Genomic DNA, 14,260 nt, shown 5'->3' on the forward strand with positions numbered 1-14,260 from the left:
GTTGGGCAGCGGCAGCTGGATGTGAACAGCGTGTAGCGTTGCGCAGTTGGAGGTGAGCCGCCAGCAGTGGTGGATGTGGGGAGAGAGATGGCGGAGTTTTGAAATTTGTAAGACTGGATGTCATGAACTGCTATATATATTATGACTATTAAGGTAAATACATTGTTTGTTCTCTATTAAAATCTTTCATTTGCTAACTATGGCTATCAGTAGTTAGTGCCTTCTGTAGTTTGAATCTTTCATTTAGCTGGCAATAGTGGCGCTCGCTGTATTGCAGTAGTTCGAGTAACGAAGATTTTTGGTGAGGTAAGTGATTTGTGAAAGGTATAGGTTAATGTTAGTCAGGGTCATTCTTTCAGGAGTGCTAGTTCTGCAAGGTTCGCAGGAGAGGTTCTGTAAAGTTTGGAATGTAGGAGACGAGATACTGGCAGAAGTAAAGCTGTGAGTACCGGGCGTGAGTCGTGCTCGGTAGCTCAGATGGTAGAGCACTTGCCCGCGAAAGGCAAAGGTCCCGAGTTCGAGTCTCGGTCGGGCACACAGTTTTAATCTGCCAGGAAGTTTCGACACAGTGGTTAGTTTATGTGACAACTACACGGTTTTATCACGACGCTACTAATGAGTGACAATTTACAATGTTGCTTTTGGGGTGTTTCTGTTTTATATCTGCACGTTTTTCTGCATTATTCTGGAAAGTAAAACATGTTTTAGTAGTAACTTTTGTGGTATAGCAACAATGAGACAGCCTTTTTCGTGGCACAACAATATGTTACTGTACAGTACTCTCTTCATCACGCCAATAAGCGTAATAACTACGATATCTATACGCAAAGCATTTCACTTTTGTTTATCATGAGGTAAGTACATTGACTTCTGCAGAACTTAGCTTTCGGAGGACGATAACTACAACACTTTCACAGAGATTATGTTGCAACAAGACGCACAGTTTAGAGCTACAGTACACGTATTTGAGTGATTAATTTTATACTTAAAACATTTATTTTTAAAGATTTTTGAATTACAAAGAAAGTTTTCCGTGATAAATTTCATTCCATTGCTGTAATCTGTAGCATCTGAGGGTATAATTACATTTATCCTCATGGGGGTACACGCCTACTTTGTGTACCTTGTGTTTGGCAAGCACAAGGAGCCCTAGCTAATAAGGTATTTGCTTACACAACTTTACACATCGGTACCATATTTCTCTAACACGTAAGTTACACAGCTATCTGATCATTTAACTGAGAGAGACAAACATTTATTTTACTACATCAGTGACAGATGTTTACATAATTACACAGTTGGATAACTTCACACTTATGAAATTGTATTTTGGCCGTACTTTGTGAACTGTTCATATTTTTTCGGTAACATTGTGAGCTTTGAATGATGTATTTGGTATGGGATCATGATTTTTAAAGTACGTTTGAGGTAGATGACACTATTGAAATGAGCAGAGAATTTTTTTTAGGTTTTGACATTATTGCAGAAAGCTACGACGTTTTTGAGATTTGACTGAGGTGTTATGATGATATTTTTACGACGATGATGTGTATTATGCTACTGAGGTATGTTTATGATCAATAAGCTGATGCTATATGAGGAATTTGATTATGCTACGTATTGGTATGATGAAATATTGAAGAAGTGTCGACGAATATGTATATGTGTAATAAGGTAAGGAATAATGAGTAGTGGTTAGGGACTCTGACTTGTGAAAAAGGATGTTGGAAACCAAGAGTCGTACTCTAAGAGTTATGAAATGTGTGTATATGCGTGAATGTATCACAATGCCGGCGAAAATTTTTTGGACACTGTTATATTTACAGGATTTTGTTTCTACAGATTTGTAACGCAAATTCTTGACCTGTGAAGTTTTTTATATGAGACTGCCACTGTAGTGGAAACTGCTGTCGTAAATATTTCAGTAAGAAAGGTAAGTGACCTTGACGTAATGCGTTGTGGCGCCCAGCTGGGCCAGCCGCCTGCAGAAAAAGCCATTAGGTAAAAAAAAAGGAGGCCATTAACCTCGCTTCTGACATTCCTTTGTAGAAAGCATCGCAAATACGACACGCTAATTACTTGGAAACATATCGTGCTTTCTGATATTTACTGAAATGCCTAATGAAATGACAAGAAATAGTTTGTCTACACACCTGACTATGACTACTGTCTTTCTAGATGAGAGATTTTTTTACTACTAATGAAATGCCACATGGCTATTGAACGATGTTCTTATGCTTTGCTTTGTACATAGTTGCTTATTTCATTTGATATCTAGTTTCTAGTTGCACTGCAGCATTGGTTAAAATAAAATTTTATAGATGTACTAATATAAATATTTTCTGTCTACAGATCGAGTAAATAATAATTTTTCATAAAAATGAGGGAGCACAAAAAGACATTTACCTTCACAGGAACTGCATTCATAATTTTCTTTTCAAGTACTTGGTAATTTATTTTGTAGAATAAGTTGTGGTGCAGCACTTTAATCACATAGACATTAAGATGTAATTATACATTTCCCTTATCTGTATTGTTATCTTTAGTTCAAAATGGCTCTGAGCACTATGCGACTTAACTTCTGAGGTCATCAGTCGCCTAGAATTAAATCTAACTAACCTAAGGACATCACACACATCCATGCCCGAGGCAGGATTCGAACCTCCGACCGCAGCGGTCACGTGGTTCCAGACTGAAGCGCCTTTAACCGCACGGCCACACCGGCCGGCTATTATCTTTAGTGTAATATTTTTTCTGCTTGAGATATGTCATTTTTAGACATAAGTTAATACATTTGCTGCTGCTGTTTGCCAAGCATAGTGCTATTAAATTTCACTTTGTATTACTTTGTTAATCTAGTTTTACTACTGATTTATTTTTCTTGTTGCTGCACATTGGCTCATATTAGTTGTAATGTTGCACTGCATGGTAATTTAGATTTACTGCAGCTTGCTTTGACAATTTCCATTTTTTTTCATTGCTGTTTGTGTTAATTGTTTTGTGCTGCTGCATTGCCTCGTTCCTTAGTTTAGCATCTGAGCTCAGTAGATTTAAATTAGCTTAAGAGGGGGTAGACTATATAAGAGAATGAGTTGCGATGAATTGGAAGAAATGCATTGAGAAGCTATAAGAAACAGTCTTGGCAAAAATGAGTATTGTGCACTGAGAAATAATTATTTTGTAAGAAATATGAATAGAATTCAGAAAGCAGGTATAGATAGGACTTTTTGGGAATAATGATGAATGAAGGGAGATCTCCAAGAAGTAAAGAAAGTTTTGTTTGCAAAATACTGCAGTAAAACAAACCCTGTCCTTTCCTTTTGTGTTATCCCACTATGTGTTTGTGTACCCTTGTGTATTTGTTTTCTTCCTGTCTCTGTGTACTGTTTCATAGAAATTTTTTCTCTTCTAATACTAAGCTACATTCACTATGATGAGGAATACTGTTATCCTCAAATATAATTTGCATTAATAATATGTTATTTACTTTGTAAAGATGTTTAGACATTATTTATTCTGTTTTGTTTTAATGCTCATGTGTGAAGTTGATGTTTCAAAAGTTATTCTGATCTTTTATGTATGAACTTATGTCATAATTCCTGTAACACTGGTGTATATGTTTATTTCTATTGTTTTGTAAAGCCTGTATTACTACAAATGTTATCTGTATTATTATGTTTTTAATTATGTATTTTGTACCTTTGTTATTGTATTCTTAAGTTATAAAATTATAATTGTCACCAGTTCATCATATTATTAACTTGTAAGTCACATTTCACTGCACGCGTTTCTGTTGGTCATAGTATATGGACAGTATGTGAGAAGTAGGGACTTCTGATAAGAAGATATATGTTCACATGGACTCCAGCAGGCACACGCTACTAGTCTGCAGTACTGTGCTACAATACTACATCACAAATTTTGTAATAGTCGAGCCTCAGTACCAGAGATATGATCATGTGTGTGGGTTTTGTTAGTGAGCATGTGTGTGTGTTTTCTACAACACCGTTTGGTAGAAAGCTTAAAATGTATAGCAGTCTTTATATTGTGCCGTCTGCGATTCAGCGTCTGCTCTGTATGTTGAGTAACCATCTATTATTTTCAGAATATTGTCGTTATTCCATCATAGGTTTTCCATTGTTTAAATTTTGATCTTTATAATTATAGATTACAGTTTATAATACAATACTGCTCTACATGGAACTACAGTGACTGAGAAGTAAGTAACTAGCTCCAAATAAAACGGTAATGTGGTTTTCGTGTTTTGTTTTGATGGGGCAGAAAATGTGGACCATAGTTTGAGATCACGGAAGTTCCGCGAGGCCTTTGGAGACGGCACAGAAGCTCAGTCGGCGCTTAGCAATCGACGCTCCGCGGCAGGGTGCGCGCGCGCGCCGCGCCCCAGCGCCGTGGGTAAGCAGTATTAGGCTCCTTCATTACAGCGGAGTGTGTGTGTTCATCAGGCTGATGGCGGCACGCGGATACGCACGGCCGGCGCTCGCTGCTACCGCGTCAGACAATGAGCACAGAGCTGATCCCTGAGCGGCCGAGCGGCCCGGAAGCGGCGCGCTGGGGAAATCGATGTCGTGTTCTTCGTGTAATTAACTGCTCGTCTTCTAGGAATCCAGCGACCAAGTCGATCTTTCTCTGGTTGGCTCATGAACTCGTGAAGCGCTCTGGGAACGTACACGGTTCAGTCACACTAATGTGAGCACCGCCTGTTTTCGACGTCAACGTGCAACAACCAGGCACATACAGGTGGCAGCACTAGCAGTGGAGGGTATATAAAGAGGGTATATGAAGAAAACAATGCAGTCGATGTCGCAATGTGGCAATGTAGCGATTTATCTGAGGTCCAAGAGCGCATGATCATTGGCTTTCGGGTCAACGGTTGAAGCTTTTACGAAACGGCTAAGTTTGTAAACATCTGCATCTACATGGATACTCTGGAAATCACATTTAAGTACATCGAACCACCTTCACAATTCTCTATTATTCCAATATCGTATAGAAAAAAAAAAAGGTTCAAATGGCTCTGAGCACTATGGGACTTAACATCCGAGGTCATCAGTCCCCTAGACTTAGAACTACTTAAACATAACTAACCTGAGAACATCACACACATCCATGCCCGAGGCAGGATTCGAACCTGCGACCGTAGCAGCAGCGCGGTTCCGGACTGAAGTGCCTAGAACCGCTCGGCTACGGCGCCTGGCAATCTCGTATAGTTCCGGAAAGAATGAACACCTATATCTTTCCGTACGAGCTCTGATTTCCCTTATTTTATCGTGGTAATCGTTCCTCCCTATGTAGGTCGGTGTCAACAAAATATTTTCGCATTCGAAGGAGAAATTTGATGACTGGAATTTCGTGAGAAGTTTCCGTCGCAACGAAAAACGCCTTTCTTTTAATGATTTCCAGCCCAAATCCTGCACCATTTCTGTGACACTCTCTCCCATATTTCGCCATAATACAAAACGTGCTGCTTTTCTTTGAACTTTTTCGATGTACTCCGTCAGTCCTATCTGGTAAGGATACCACACCGCGCAGCAGTATTCTAAAAGAGGACGAGCAAGCGTAGTGTAGGCAGTCTCCTTAGTAGATCTGTTACATTTGCTAAGTGTCCTGCCAATAAAACGCAGCCTTTGGTTAGCCTTCCGCACAACATTTTCTATGTGTCCCTTCCAATTTAAGTTGTTCGTAATTGTAGTACCTATGTATTTTGTTGAATTTACGGTTTTTAGATTACACTGATTTATCGTGTAACCGAAGTTTAATGAGTTCCTCTTAGCACTCATGTTGATGACGTCACACTTTTCGTTATTTAAGGTCAACTGCCACTTTTCGCACCACTCCGATATTTCTTCTAAATCGTTTTGCAGTTTGTTTTGATCTTCTGATGACTTTATTAGTCGATAAACGACAGCGTCATCTGCAAACAGTCTAAGACGGCTGCTCAGATTGCCTCCTAAATCGTTTATATAGATATGGGGCAACAGTTCGCTTGAAGCTGTAGTTAAAGTATTCTGTGCTTGTCAAAATGGAGCTACCCAAACCTGGTGCCGACAACTGTGGTGCACGACGGGATGTAGACCACAGGGGTGAATGATGGCTGAGGAGATGTGTACAGGCCAATTGACATGCAACTGTTCAGCAACTGACCCCCAGATGAAACCAGTGTGTCCTTAACGACCTTTCAGCAAACGTTGCTGCTTATGGGCCTTCGCAGGAGGTAACTGGTTCATGCAGCCATGTTGACTGCTGTTCATCTGCGACGAAGGTTGGAATTTGCACGCCAGTACTGCACCTGGGCGTCCACTGAATGGCAACATGTAGCCTTTCCGGGGGTATCACGTTTTGTACTCTATCGGCGTGAAAAATCTGAAAGCAAACACACTGCTACAATTGTTGGATCAGTTCAGGCCGGAGGAGGCAACATTATGGTGTGGGGAATGTTCTCGTGGTATTCCCTGGGTGGTGAGGACCGTACCCATGCGGTGCGTTTTTCCTCGCCACGATTACATGTACCAGCATGAAAATGCAACGTGTCACAAAGCTCGTAGTGTGTGCCCATGGTTTGAAGAGCACCACGATGAGTTTACTGTTCTCCATTGGCCATCAAACATCTGGGATATAAATCCAATTGAGACTATAGTGGACCACCTCGATTGTCTATTCGGGCTATATATCTACCTTCCTGACCGTCACAGAATCTCTTCCTGCACGTCCCACTGTAAAAGGTAGCTATTCAGTTTCTTAACAAGTGGTCACATTAAGTGAATGGACCATGTATATGGGAAATCCTAACACCACGAATGCTGCTAGAGGGGTTAAAATGCTGGAACTGTTCCCAAACAAGATAAATTTTAGCTTTACTTCTGGTCGATGATATTGAGAGTTCCGTTGTAAGTTCGTCCAAAACGATTCCTACACCGATTAGCTACAACATTACGCCACCAGCTTAATAAAGCGCTGCTCCACACCTAGAAAGCGATACGACTGCGATTCTGAGTGGTACGGTGTCAACAAGTCCTTGGTAGGTTTCCAGAGGTGTATGGCATCAGATATCTACACAGTAACGCAATTCCCGTAAATTGCGTAGCAGTGGTTGGTGGGTGCTGGACTGGCGAGCGATAGCGTCGCAGTTCAAGCGAATCTGATGGCAAGGCATCTACCTCAGCTTACTATCACACTCCTCAATGCATTGAAGCATCATTCTGGTCTTGTTCAAAAATGGTTCAAATGCCTCTGAGTGCTATGGGACATCTGAGGTCATCAGTCCCCTAGAACGTAGAACTACTTAAACCTAACTAACCTAAGGACATCACACACATCCATTCCCGAGGCAGGATTCCAACCTGCGGCCATAGCAGTCACGCGGTTCCGGACTGAAGCGCCTAGAACCGCTCGGCTCTGGTCTTGTGATACGGCAGTTATCCTGCTGAAAGATACCATCACCATTGGGGAAGACTTCAATGATGAAAGGTTTCGGGTGACCTGCAGTGAAGTTGTGTCCATATATGTCATGACGCTTCCGATAGATCCCATGGAAACCCCGTAGCAGAATACTGCCCCCGCCGACATGCATCCATGATAGGACTCATGCGAGTAGCGGTTCGCCAGCGTGACGATGTATACAGACCTAACCATCGACCTGGTGTAACAAAACAGATGATTCATACAACAAGGCGACGTGTCTCCATTGAACCACAGTCCAAGGTTGACAATCGCCTGTGCCGTGCTATCATAATGGATCATACAGCTGTTTCAACAGGGGAACACACAATCGTCATCTGCTGCGAAGTCGTGTGCTCAACAGTCTGCGCTGAACGATCTGTTCAGAAACATTTAGCCTGCACAACCATTGTCCCCTCTTAGGTGCTACACACCACCACCTATATTCCTTTACAGAGTGGACAGGCCTCTGACCTCTACGTTTTCTGATGAGATGTGTAGTTTCATCAATTTAATGCCATTTAGTGGTTTCGCTTTCCTTCAACCACGTTCCATTTTTCAGGACGTGACAGTGTACCGTTGGTTAAAGTTCTTTATAACAATGGACCTCCCCATTTGCGGCCTCTGTCGTCACTAAAATGATTCTCCATTCGTCCCTGGTTCGCTTGTATACTGGTCCCTCAACGCATCAGATGCCCGTAACGCTATCAGATGGCACTCAGTCTCGCGGGGCACAGTCACCATAATAGTCTGGATTATTAATGTACGTCTCTCAACACGTCCCTACATACTAATTGCAGTTCATCGGTAGACGCCACTCTGCGATAATTAGCACATAAAACAGATGGAAAATGTAATTTCTTGCTTTATACAGTTTATTTATACCGCTAGTGCATCATTTAAGGCCTTACACGTTCATCATGTGGAGTCTTCGACTTGCATTTATGTTTACGTTGAACCTGTAATAATCTTACAGATATGCTCTTAGCGACAGTTTCTCTTTTGGTTATGCCAAACCAAACCAGGAAATGAAAATATTTCGAGAAAACAAATTTTTTTGAAATTGTGTTAAGCTACACACCAGCCTGTCCTGAAGAAGAAATAATTTTTATATGTTTGATATACATTGACATTAGAGAGAGAGGATTTTCTGAATAACGTTACAGTTCCCTTTGTCAATACAGCTACGTTTATTCCGGCTGCACCAGACTTTCTCAGTATTTACTCTTTTTTTTTTTTTTTTTTTTTTTTTTTTTTTTTTTTTTTTTTTTTTTTTTTTTTACCACTGCTTTGCATTTGGTCACCTCAGTGATTAGCGAGTGTTGGTAGCATTTGAAAGTAAATTTCCAATTCTGTTTACGGTTTACTCGTCGTAGTGATTTGAAGGATACGCTTCCTTTCAAGAAATAAGCTTATTGTATTTAAAGTTATAATTTATCCGTATCGAGCGTAAAAATAGGAAGAATAATACGGAGAAATACTAATAATTTAAAATAAATGAGAAAGACTGTATGAGTTGCTTTCTGTCACAGGATTGTTACAGACGAGGATCCCAGTCACTCTCTCCGTCCAAAGGGTCCCGAGTTATGTAGAGCTTATGTAACTGGTTTTGTACACAGGCACAACCATCCCCTAATAATGTCAACAGCAGGTGTTATAAAACCTACACTTCAAGCAAAATGTAGCTTGGTAAATTCATCAATCGGAGAACTTAAAACACTAAAAAATTTTCAATAATTGTGTATTGGAACGAATGCCTAAAAGCCTAAGAACTGGTTCCATGGATGCAGTATCGTGTTCCTATGACGAGTCGATCAGCAGGCTGAAGTCTACAGGCATATCGTCATAAAACCTGGGGTGAAAATGAAGAATGTGCTTGTGTCAACCAACCAGCCGAGGATACAGGACCAGAAGAGAATTACCCTACAAGGGACAAAAGATGCCAGAATTGAAAATGGGAGTCCAAACATAAGTTGTGCGAAATTTTTAGCCTTAGGTACAATTTTCTCTGAACCTAATACAGCTACGTGAACGAAACTTGGGACAGAAATTAATTACATCACTTTCATTGAAACATTCTACAATTACGGCCATCAAATAAATGGTGCAACAAATATTTAGACATATTTTCTAAATGCCAGATTTTTAGGTCACATATTTTTCTGTAAATTTGTGTTGTGATAATGGAGCTACGGTCGAAGAGGACAAGGCAACGTTTACACTTCACAAATTAGGTTTGAGTTGAACAAATAATTTTTGAGAAATGTGTACCAACGTTAGTTCAGTTAGCAGTATAACATACGCTCATAAAAAGATTCCCTTAACATGCTGGAAAGAAAAGTCAGCCGAATAACTTAACATACAGTTACATTATGTTAACATACAACTGTATGAGCTCGTGGGCTGGCAGAGTACTTACATTTGGTAAACCGAAGCATAAATTCATTAGTGTCATACCATTTGTGAACTCATTGGCTTCCCTTGCCAACAGTTGGTGGAAAGGGGGAAAAAGAAATATACTGAACGATTTGTATACACACACAGCCCAATTATTCTTTTTCGAGTCGTCAGTCTTTTGACGAATTTAATACGGACCGCTACGAATTCCTCTCCTGTGGCATACGTTTCATCTCAGAGTACCACTAGCGTGTTTTGTCAGTTATTTGCTGGATATATCCCAATCTCTGTCTTCCTGTACAGTTTCTACCCTCTATAGCTTCCTCGATTGCTGTAAACACAAAATTTAAGCCACTTATGTACGTACATAAGTAAGACAGTACATTACATACCTATAGTTGCGGATAATTTACTGTGTACTAATGTAAACGAACCAAACAGAAGATTTATAATTCAAGTATGCTATAAAAAAGTTTATTTGAAACAAACCCAGACAGGTTTGAGATTTCTTACAAATCCAACTCCAGATGATTGTAACAGGGCTTCTGTTCTTTTCTTGCTGGCGCCTCGTTTTGAATTCGTTATTGGTTTGCAGAAATGCTGTACGGTTCCATGCGACGAAATCGCTCTTCGTTTTTTACACGAAGAACCAACGGAACAGTCAATCAGTGCCCTTTGTTTTTGTTATGAATTTTGATATCAACACATTTCTGGACTGCGCTATGTTGCTACTGTTCAGCTCACAGCAAAATTCTTTACACCATACGATTCTCTGTTTAATGGCAGCATACACTTTAGATATTTACAGAGCGTGGCCGAGATTCACGAAAGTAGTGTAAACCGTACTTGACGCTGGTTGTTGCTTCAATTGTTAACCTCGCAGTGTTACTGTCACGGCTCAATTTTCGACCAAATAGGATCAACATATAAATTCCAGCACAAATCAAGTCGGTCAGAGGAACTGACTCTGGGCTACCAAATGCTCCGGCTAATGCGTGGCTAGTTTACTGTGACACAGAAAGCCATCATAACACTGTTTGGTTACGGAGTGCCAACGCAACGACTGCTCTCATATCGGCTACCAACCATCGTTCAGCAATCCCATGACAATGTGTCCAGAACTCATAGACTACGCGTTTCCAGACAAATGGTTACTGGACGTGTTTCTCCCGTTTCATTGAGTACCACCATCTCTCAAATTATTCCTCACTACATTTGACGCTTTTTATAATTTGTAACTGTTTTGCAGTCCCCATCTCTTTAGATTCCTTTCATATGTGTGATCTTCTTCACTGACACTCTAGATGTCTGTGGGCCGGTTATGAGTATGACTATAGGTCAGAAACATCCACTCACTCAAGTATTGTAACCAATAGGATGCGGAGATCGTGTGCTGTACACGCTTTTTTGTGTTCAAAAGGTTTTATAATCTGTACTAATAACTTAAACAAAAATAAATTTTGAATGTGAGATGTTTTCAAACCGGGCTGAAAAGTATAAAATTAATTTCTCGTTGTCCCATACAAATTCCCAACCTCATACAGGTAGTCCTGAAAATTGCGCTTGTGCATTTTTCATAGGTAGGACAACATTCGTAAGATTTATAACGGGAAACGTCTGGTGCATGCAACACATAACTGATACGATAAATAATTTACCCGACAATTATCTACTGCCTGCACCTCCATCACTCATTAAAAATTTTACAAATATTGTCATAGCTGTCAAAAATTCACAAGCACAATTTTCAAGACTATGCATATGGATTTATATATTTTTATGGGGCTACGAGACATTATTTCATACTTTTTAATCCGATTTAAAAGCGTTTTATATCAACAACTTATTTTTATTTTATTAATTATTCTCTGATTTTTAGTTTTGCATATGAAATTTCTCAGTTAACATTTTGTTGAGATTATATTTAATACACCAGCCATAGATTCACCTGTACATGCGTATGCTGAGAAATATCTGTCAGATCCTTTTCTTATCTTTTTACTTGTCTACATGTTCAAATGCTTTTCCCACTTGCTAAATGCTTTCGAATACAACCAATGTCTCGGAAAGAAGTGTACCATTGTATTCTCTAGGTTTGCATGTTCGATAAATGATAATCTCTCTCTGCACTCCTCACTTCCTTCCTAATCCAACTAAAGTGAAAATCATATCTAGCAACAGATGACAAAGAGGTAGATTAACAGAACGAACATGGGAATATGCTGCCGTGTATCTCACTACTTGCACTTATCCGGGACAACCGCTGAACATTGATTCCACCACTAATTTCAGTGTTTTATTAGAAGGTATTAGATAGACGATTTCATACTCTTCTTAAAGGGGCAAGGAAGAAGCAAGTCAGATCTTACTGAAATTATAGCTCTCCATTCGAATGAGGCAAGGCGGCCCGTTGTGCCTAGTGGACAATGGAGAGTTCAGGTTGTGCCTAGTGGACAATGGAGAGTTCAGGCAATTTATACAGCACAGCCGCTGCTCATAGCGGTCGCTCTACAAGCCTGTAAGGGGTTCGTCGTGGTCCGTTCCCGGCAGTATGCACCGATGGGGACACTTCACTGATTAATGGTGGAGACGCGATTGTTGCAGACATGATGGCTCCAACCTACAAAAGGTAACTCCGATGATCGTTTACTCCCCCAGACGACATACTGGCCCCATTAGAACGTTGATAGCCTGCCGTTTAAATAGTAAGTTGTACCCCTGGCAGGCGCATCGACACAAAAAGTGTTAACAAAACCATGGGAGCTTAAGACGCTTTTGAAAATTGTTCAGCATGGTAGTGGGAGAGAAAGAGCAGTTGCTCACGTCTCACAAGGTAACGCCAAGACTAGATCTCTCACTTGCTCCTAATACGTGGCGTAGATCTCTTTGAGGCTCATATGACGAGAGGCTATGTCAAATCAGTAAGACCCACTCCGGGTTCGATGACGTGAGTTTCTGGTTGAACTATGTTTGATGAGAAGCCAGAGTTGGAGGAGCGAAAAGTATGGAGGTACAGATAACATTCGGTTTCGGAGATCAGAAGAGAAGAGATTCTGTTCCAGAGAACAACTGCTTCCTGGTTCTGAGATCAATGGAGAGCAGATGGTCTTCGTTCGAGATCCAAGGCCGCAGCAAGAATGAGAAATATTTTCGCTGCAGCGTTAGGATTTAACTGATCAACATCATGTAAAGTTTGAGTACCTAGCGACCTACTTAGAGACGTTTCACAGCTCTATTCAAGATTCTTATTTCTTTACTTCACTATTTTCGCGATCGCGAACACGGTCATGACTTGCTCGTTAACTCGCCTGGCGAATGCATTCATTTTGGAGCGCTCTAACTCCTTCTTAATAGCATGATCTATGCAGTTGTTTCCGCTACATCATTTAAAGTCGACTCAGTCGGGATCTCTGGAAGTAACGCAACGCCTCTGTTGCACATTGTTTCCCAGTACCTTCTGAACTCGCCGTATAGTTTAATACTTCAATAGGTTAATACTTTTTTTTAAATAAACTTTCGCTGTGGTTAGCTTTCCCAATCTGTATAGATCTTTCTCAGAGAAACGAGTTTGATATCATTTTGGTAGTTAATTAATCCCATGTCGCTTGAACATAAATTATCCAAGACCACCGGCCATACAAATGTTGAGGGGCATTATTTTCTTTTGTCATTCTTCTGAATATTCTAAATAACAGTGCAAAGGTCATAGGATTTATTTCTTTATTTTGTATTAATTACTGAAGTTCGGCCAACTGGAAATCCTCATATTATGCATAAACAAAGTAACAGTAACAACGTATTTTGTTCCTTCCCTTATAGTCTCCATTTGTGGACTACTTTCATATAGCTCTCCCTGCCTGGACATTGTTCCTTACATAGTTTCCCCGCAATAGACGTCTTTTAGTTAGATCATCCTACCAGCATGGTATTCATTAATAAGAGATACCTGTTAATATCACATATTTTGCACATATCTCCTGCTCCTCACTCTGCCCCACCTCTCTCAACTCAGCCATGCCCATCCACTCACATCCTGCATAGAACACATTCTGATACTACATGCACAACATTGCAGTCATGCAGGGCAGCCAAGATATCAGGCGTTACGAGCCTTCTTCATTGCCACACCTACCAAACAAACTGACAAGGAGGCGAATTAATATATTGTCGTCATCCAGTAATAATACCTTATCATGCAATTCTGGGCTGTGTTTGAAGCTCATTGGAAAGTTAAAATCACTTGTAACATTTGTGCTGAGTGGGCACACAGACAATAAAGCGACCTAATAAAAATGTGTTTAAAACAGCCTCTGCTCAAGCAAATTCCATAATATGATTTCTCTAGCAGTGAGGTGGCCAATTAGCACCAACAGCAATAAACCTTCTGGCAACAATGATGCAAACTACA

The 14,260-nt window shown here is 40.4% G+C and overlaps 1 non-coding gene across 1 annotated transcript; it reads left to right on the plus strand.

Moving 5' to 3' along the window:
- Window positions 1-462: 462 nt before the first annotated feature.
- Window positions 463-536, plus strand: Trnas-cga. Its single transcript has one exon. It is a non-coding gene; the product is annotated as a tRNA-Ser (tRNA).
- Window positions 537-14,260: the final 13,724 nt, after the last annotated feature.

This window comes from Schistocerca americana, chromosome 2 (genome assembly GCF_021461395.2).
Source record: "Schistocerca americana isolate TAMUIC-IGC-003095 chromosome 2, iqSchAmer2.1, whole genome shotgun sequence".
In the NCBI taxonomy this organism is placed as follows: Eukaryota; Metazoa; Arthropoda; class Insecta; order Orthoptera; family Acrididae; genus Schistocerca; species Schistocerca americana.